Genomic DNA, 6,436 nt, shown 5'->3' with positions numbered 1-6,436 from the left:
ATGACCTTGGGTGTGACACCATTGGCATTTGCCAAGGAAAGGGCGGCTATTTGTCGGTGGCGGGTTTATGTTTGATGGAGTGGGGAGAATAGGGGCTGTGGCAGATCATATCAAAACAAATACACAAGATCAAGAAAATATTGAATCAATTAATTAATAAATTTTATTAATTAATTGATTCAATATTTTCTTGATCTTGTGTATTTATATTAATTAATTGATTCAATATTTTCTTGATGTTGTGTATTTGTTTTGATATGATCTTTATGACGTGTGGTTATATTTAGTTCATTAAATACCATTTGATTTTGAAAACAACAATAATATTAATAAATATATAAATATAAAATTTAAGCATGTATTTCAAATAAAATTTGATTTTTAGCTAGTACATATAAGGCAAATTGAATTTTAATAATTTTATCTTTTTGCAGTGAATTGATAATAATTCCATCTTATAAAATAATTGTCACTAGTCCCACATTTTATACCTTTTGTTTACATTGGACCCCGTTAAAAATAACTTAACTCCATTAAGTTTTTTTAATATAATTTCAAACTGATTTTTTAGGCTTTTGATCATAATGATGTTACGAGTCGATTGATATAAAACTTATCTCGAAACGATGCTCCACACAGTTTGATTTTTGTTAAGTGCAAAGTTTAAACACTCGAATTGAAAAACAATTTCATCATCTGAAGCACGATTTTGATGTAAGTTTACTTCAATCGACTCGTATCATCCTTCTAATCAAAAACCCAAAAAAACCAGTTTGAAATTCGGAAACAACTTAACGGAATTAAGTTATTTTTAACAGGGGTCCAATGAAAACAAAATGTGTGAAATGTGAGACCGGCGACAACTATTTTCTGAGGCGTGATTATTATCGGTCAACCTTAAGAAGATGGATTAATAAAATCCAATTATCCTATTATATATAGGTGACTTCTTGATGCTGCAGGTTGTAAACCTTCCACGGACAGTGATAAAAACGTGCAACCTTCATGGCTACTTTTCTTCGCTTTACTTGGTTTTCTTTCCTTTATCAAACTACTTTTCACTTTCCTCAAATGGGTTTTCACCACGTTCCTCCGGCCACCCAAAAACCTCAAGAACTACGGTTCGTGGGCTCTGATCAACGGAGCCACCGACAGAATTGGTAAAGCTTTCGCCTTTCATTTAGCCCAAAAGGGTCTTCACCTAATCTTGGTTAGCAGAAACCTAGCCAAACTTAATGAAGTTACCCACACGATCTTATCTTTGTACCCAACTATTAAAATCAAGATTTTTGATGTGGATTTTTCGGGTGACAATATGGCGACCGGAGTTAAAAGGGTGCAGGAGGTGATTATTAGTGAAAATCTTGACGTGGGTATTTTGATAAATAATGTAGGGGTGACTTATCCTGTTGCTAGGTATTTTCATGAGGTTGAAGAAGATGTTTGGATGAAAGTGATGAAGGTGAATGTTGAATGTACAAGTTTGGTAATAAAAGCTGTAATTGGAGGAATGATTGAGAGAAAGAGAGGTGCCATTGTTAATATTGGTTCTGGTGCTTCCATTGTTTTCCCTTCACATCCTCTATATGCAATCTATGCTGCTAGCAAAGCGTAAGTTAATTACTTGCATGGACGTTATGGCAGACCCATGAAATTTACCTTATCGGAGATTTTCTCAGTTAATTGTCGCTATATACACACAACAAAAATTTCTCGTAATTGCAAAACATGTAGGGATTGTATGGTAGCCTCTTAATTGTCATTAAGAGGCTACCTCTAGTAACATCTTAATGGTTAAGAGGTAGCCTCTTAATCATTCAGACTTAAGATCACCTTTTAACCATTAAGAGGCTACCAAACAGCTCCGTAGTTATATGTGATACATAATAATAAATATTATATATTACATATTATAATATTTTTAAATTGGCCCGAAAGGGCTCGAAAGTTCACTCTATTTTAGGCCTCTAGAATGGTTGGGTCGGCCCTACATTCTTTAACTGACCCATTTCTTTTACCCAATTCACGTAGTAAAATTTTTTGTTCCACCTCTGGCTAGGTAGCCACTTTCATTAATGGGGTTAACGACAATTGATTAATGTTAATTAGATTTTTTTAAACGGCTAATTTGAATCAATGACGAGTATTGGAGACCATCTTCAAGAGAAAACCTACCATATCTGAGAAAACCCCTAACCAAACCTAGAACCTCTTACTTTTTGTCACATTATGAGACTTAAACCCAAGACCTTTCCCTTTTTAAATTGTAGTTTTTAAATGTCTCGTCTCAACCACTTGAGATAGGAATAATTCGCATCAATGTTAATCAGATTTATCTGAGTGAACAAAATAAGCGAACGTTAGTTGGTAGTTATTAAACCATTAAAATGGAAGATATAGTTGAGGGCCGCGTTAACATTAGGGTTGTGGTTATATGTGATATTGATACCGAGTTTATTAAATGCTAATGGACCCGTATGCTTAACTTTAGTAATATGTATATTGATTGACTCATTTATAAAACAAGGATTCTTTAACATAACTTTTTATTTATAAAACTGATGTATTTTAAACGAAAACAGCTAGATTGATCGATTTTCAAGATCTTTATACGTGGAATACAAGTTGTTTTGTATAAATATTCAGTGTCAGGTATCTTTGTTATTTATAGAACTCACGTTGATTCTTAAGTGCATTTGAAACTCATTGTGGATTAATGCAACTCTTAAATTATACATGCCTAGATGATCAAATTATAGTTAGATATTTTCATTATATATAAAACTAGATTTTATTCCCCGTATTACGGGGGTTGTTACACATTATTAGTTTTTAATATTTATATATGTATATTTGGATTTTAATTTTATTTATTGTAAGAAAATTAATAATTAATTAATATACTTGAGGTTTGATGATAAAATGGTTTCACAAATATATAATATGTTATAATCCGGTTTAAAAGCTATCTGGGTTTGGTGATACCCATTACCCGTTTATTTTCTTTATTATAAAATTGTTTTTTAATTATAAATAATATCTTTTTTTAAATAAAATAGGATATTAATTTTTAGTATATTCCTATTTTATAGGATTTTCATATCAAATATTTGATGAGATTGTTTTTTAATATAAAGAGATGTTATAATAGTTTAAGAGCTATCTAGGTTTGGTGAGACCTTAACCCGTGAATTCGGGTCAAATGCGTGAGAAGCCTTCATTTACAAATAAAACAATCTAATGGCTTGAGATAATGGTTGTTTTACATTTTTCGTTTTTAATATTTATTTTTTGGATTTTAATTTTCTTTATTGTAAGAAAGTTAATAATATTTGATGATGAAATGGTTTCATAAATAAATGATATGTTATAACCCGTTTAAAAACTATCTAGATTTGGTGACCCATGACCTGCTTATGTTTTTACTGTAAAATTATTTATTAATTATAAATAATATCTTTTTCTTTTTAAATTGGATATTAAATTTTAGTATATCCCTATTTTATAGGATTTTCATATCAAATAATTGGTAAGATTAATTTTTAATTTAATGAGATGTTATAACCCGTTTAAGAGACATCTGGTTTTGGTAAGACCCATACCCATGAATTTGGGTTAAATCAATGAAAGACCTCCATTTAAAAATCAAGCAATCTGGTGGCTTCCATAAAAGAAAGGAGCGACCATATCACGACACATAGGATTTTAGGGTTTTCGTTTATATATATTATAGATAAAAAAAATCTGTGAGAGCATAGGTGAACAATTATTTTACTTTATATCTTCTTGGCCATGATGTCATTTTAGACAAATGTTTTAAAAATCGAAACAATATCGTTTTATATCATCATACTGCTTTGAGCCTAAGGTAAAATTTTAGTAATTAAACAGTAATTAAACCTTAGATTAAAGACTGTTATCGACCTATATTTACCTCTTATAAAAAGTTTTAACCTATCGGTTTTTCCTGTATTGTGGAATCAATGTACCTTTAGCCATTATGGATTAGGCAAAAAGTACATTTTCCCCTTATTTGTCATACATTTTTCTCTGAACTTTGAATTTCTTCAATAGTTACTACACCCTAAATTTTTTAAATTATATGGTCTCTCTTTAAAAATTTTATTTTTTTAATTTATTTCTATAATGTTTTATTTATTTATTTTTTCTTTCTTTTTGTGTTTATGATCCTTCATCATAATAATAATTAGGTTTATTGGATTTTAATAATCCCTAATGAATGGTATTGGCCGATAATAATCCCTATTCATTATATCGCCACCAGCGGTCCCAAATTTAAAAAAGTTGGCCCCCAATGGTCCTCCGTTAAAAAGGACTTAACGTCGTTATGCTTTTTTCTGAATTTCAAGCTAATATTTTAGGGTTTTTGGTCGAAACAAGAATACAAGTCGACTGATGTAAAACTTAGTTCGAAACGGCGTTCCAAAACGACGAAACAATGCTTCAATTCGGGTCTCTGAACTTATAGTTAACAAAAATCAAGCCGCTTGAATCAACATTTCGAGCTAAGTTTTACACCAATCGACTCGTATACTCATTCCGATCAAAAACCCTAAAACATTTGTTTGAAATTCGACAAATAGTATAACGCCGTTATGTCCTTTTTAACGGAGGACCATTGGAGGCCAATTTTTTTAAATTTGAGACCGTTAGCGGCTATAAAATAAGTAGAGATTATTATCGGCCAATACCATTCAATAGAGATTATATTAAAATTCAATAAACCTAATAATTATAATCATCACAGTCAATGTATTATTATATTTATAAAACTATAATTAAATGCGTGTGTGAGAGAGAGAGAGAGAGAGACTTATACTAATATTATTGACACTATTACAAAAATATATATTAATAATATTTACAAAGACAATAATTAATAATAACAAAATAATTTAATTTAATTTAATATAATATATTTAGTGGAGACTATTAAGTGATACAAAATATTTGAGGAACTTAGAGTATTCCCATCCCCTTCCCTACCCTATATCCATATATATCATATAATTACACTAAAAAACACTGTATTTTCTCTCTCATGTTTAATTAAATAATAATTTTTATACCTTTATCATTATATTTTCTCCCCCTTTCACTCACAACTACTTTATGAAAATATTAAAAAATTATACATTATTTACAGTAAAACCTCAAATTTAACTTTCCTATATAAATTTTTTCGCTCCTCTACTCACAACCACTCATAACATACCATATAATTTGCAAATTTCCCTCACATAATTATAAGGAACTGGTTGAGAATGCTCTTATGTGTATGTAAATAAGGGAAAATGGTAATTAATTTGATAAGTTTAAGTGGGTGTACACTTAGTAAAAATCGTATGGAGTAGGATATGTTTAGCAACACCCTTAGATTATTTTTAATTTTAAGTTAAAATTGTATTTTTATGAAATAATATAATTAGTCAACTAGGTTGAACCGCCCAATACAACTCAACACAACCAGTTGCACCATTTCTAAGCTCAACCCAAAAAGATTCAAAAACCAGTTTTTAAAACATCGATTTTAGATCTTTTTTAAATTTATTGTAATCTTTTATTATGATATTTTCTTTTTTTCCAGTTTTCATGTGTTATTATAGATCATTTGTATGTTATTTATTTCAAAAATCTCTTTTAGGTACCATTATATGTATCTATGAAAATGGCATCACAAGTTGCAATGATCAAAAAATCGTCATTGTGTATACCAACAGTAGAAGAGTATGTAAAAGCCGCAATTCGACAAATAGGATATGGATCTCGATGCATGCCGTATTGGGCTCACTCGATACAATGGTTCTTTGCTTCATTGGCTCCCGATTCTCTACTAGATGCGTGGCGTCTTTCAATTGGCATTCAACGTAGGGGATATAAGACTTAGAATCATATGTATAGTATGAACTCATGTTGTCTGTATCTTGTGATCATATTGTGTTCTTTAGAAATTGCGTCCGTTTGGATAAGTCATCCTCTAGTATTAACTTTTGAAACATATCGTAGTGTGATTGGATAAGTGGTCCATAATAATAATGGCCGAATAGATAAATGAAAGAAAAATGATTTTAAAAATTTTGTTTGGTACGTAAGAGTGAATGTTCCCTCTCAAGTTAATTATTCAATAAGGGGTCCATACTACCACGTACATGTGAAATGTATACATAAACGATGATGATATATTAATTAATTTAGGAAAAACTTCATAATTATTAATGAAGTTTCACCACTATTTTAACTAGGACACTTATTTGTTTTTCCATTGGGTAACCAACTTTAAATTAAAAAATTAACATAAAATATTTATAATGGATATAAATCTATAATGTCTTAATATCGTTGTGCTAGTAAACTGATTGCCAATGTAAAATATTGAAAGATGTTAATTTTATTAACAAAAAGGTGAAAAACATAC

General features: G+C 29.9%; 1 pseudogene across 1 annotated transcript; it reads left to right on the top strand.

Annotated features, from left to right (window-relative positions):
* The first annotated feature begins 825 nt into the window (after positions 1–825).
* On the top strand, positions 826–5,908 carry LOC143616354 (very-long-chain 3-oxoacyl-CoA reductase-like protein At1g24470; annotated as a pseudogene). The gene is made up of 4 exons (XR_013150649.1): positions 826–847; positions 963–1,611; positions 2,583–2,652; positions 5,666–5,908. The product of XR_013150649.1 is annotated as a very-long-chain 3-oxoacyl-CoA reductase-like protein At1g24470 (transcript).
* Positions 5,909–6,436: the final 528 nt, after the last annotated feature.

The sequence above is a fragment of the Bidens hawaiensis genome, unplaced genomic scaffold (assembly GCF_021521415.1).
Source record: "Bidens hawaiensis isolate Kalapana, Puna unplaced genomic scaffold, B.hawaiensis_p1.1 tig00046853_1, whole genome shotgun sequence".
Lineage (NCBI taxonomy): Eukaryota > Viridiplantae > Streptophyta > Magnoliopsida > Asterales > Asteraceae > Bidens > Bidens hawaiensis.
This window is presented reverse-complemented; position numbering and strand designations above follow the sequence as displayed.